General features: G+C 38.7%; 1 non-coding gene across 1 annotated transcript; it reads left to right on the plus strand.

The window, feature by feature from the left end:
- The first annotated feature begins 1,146 nt into the window (after nucleotides 1-1,146).
- Nucleotides 1,147-1,253, plus strand: LOC128289755 (small nucleolar RNA R71). Its single transcript, XR_008279400.1, has one exon. It is a non-coding gene; the product is annotated as a small nucleolar RNA R71 (small nucleolar RNA).

Raw genomic sequence — 1,253 nt, forward strand, 5'->3', positions numbered from 1 at the left:
CTTATATCTAATCTACCAATTAAGCAAGGAATTGTTAAACTCCCTAGATCTTTCAATTTGTGGGGTAACTTATTCTGTAGAATAGCTGAGCAGACTGCATTTAGCTCTACATGTGATGCTTCATCCAACTTTCGTTTATTTACTAAAAGCTCTTTTAAAAATTTCATTGCATTCGGCATCTGCGACAAAGCCTCAATAAACGATAAGTTAATATGCAATTTTTTTAAAAGTTTATGGAATTCACCGAATTGTTCGTCTGGGCGATCTTTCCTTGTCACGTTAGGGTATGGGACACCAGGTTTATATTCTTCATTCACCGGTTTGTTTGTATTTTGATCTACCTCATCTTTTCCTTTGCTTACCACTATTTCTTCCCTTGGTTCTGGTTCAGGCTCAACGAGTCCTTCGTCATTCTGGATATTAATTGCGTTGAGTTGTTCCCTTGGGTTGGGTTCAGTGTTACTTGGAAAGCCACCTTGTGGTCGTTCAGAGATTAGTTTGGAAAGCTGGCCTATCTGAGTCTCGAGTCCTTGGATCGATGCTTGTTGATTTTTAAGTGCTATCTCAATATTTTGGAAACGGGTTTCTAACACTGATATGAATTTTGAGAGCATCTCCTCAAGGTTTGGTTTCTTCTCTTGTTGATAAAGTGGCTGTTGAAAACCCTGAGAATTTTGTGGCTTTTGATTCCCTTGACTACCCCAGGAGAAATTTGGGTCCAACCTGCATTTTAAGTATTACTGTATGGGTTATTTTGAGATTGAAAGTTATTGTTACCCATATAGTTGACTTGTTCCTCTTCGGTTGTAGGATTGATAATATGTATGCACACCTCCGCCACTTGAGTCACACCTCATTACTGGATGTACTTGCGTAGAACCAAGTAAACCATCAATTTTTTTATTGAAAAGTTATACCTAATTAGAGAGCATGGTGACTGAGTCGAAGTTATAAACGCCAGCTGTTTTCGTTGGCTTTGTCCTTATAATTTGCCATTGATAGTTATTCAGTGACATCTCCTCTATAAACTCATAGGCATCTTCCGGTGTTTTATTGTTAATGGTTCCACTAGCAACTACGTCAACCATTTACCGAGTCGAGCGATTCAGACCATTGTGGAATGTTTGTACTTGAAGCCAAAGTGGTAACCCATGGTGAGGGCACCTTCTCATTAAGTCCTTGTATCTCTCCCATGCATCGTAGAGTGTTTCTAAATCCATCTGCACAAAAGAAGAGATATCATTACATAATTT

Source organism: Gossypium arboreum, chromosome 2, assembly GCF_025698485.1.
Source record: "Gossypium arboreum isolate Shixiya-1 chromosome 2, ASM2569848v2, whole genome shotgun sequence".
Lineage (NCBI taxonomy): Eukaryota > Viridiplantae > Streptophyta > Magnoliopsida > Malvales > Malvaceae > Gossypium > Gossypium arboreum.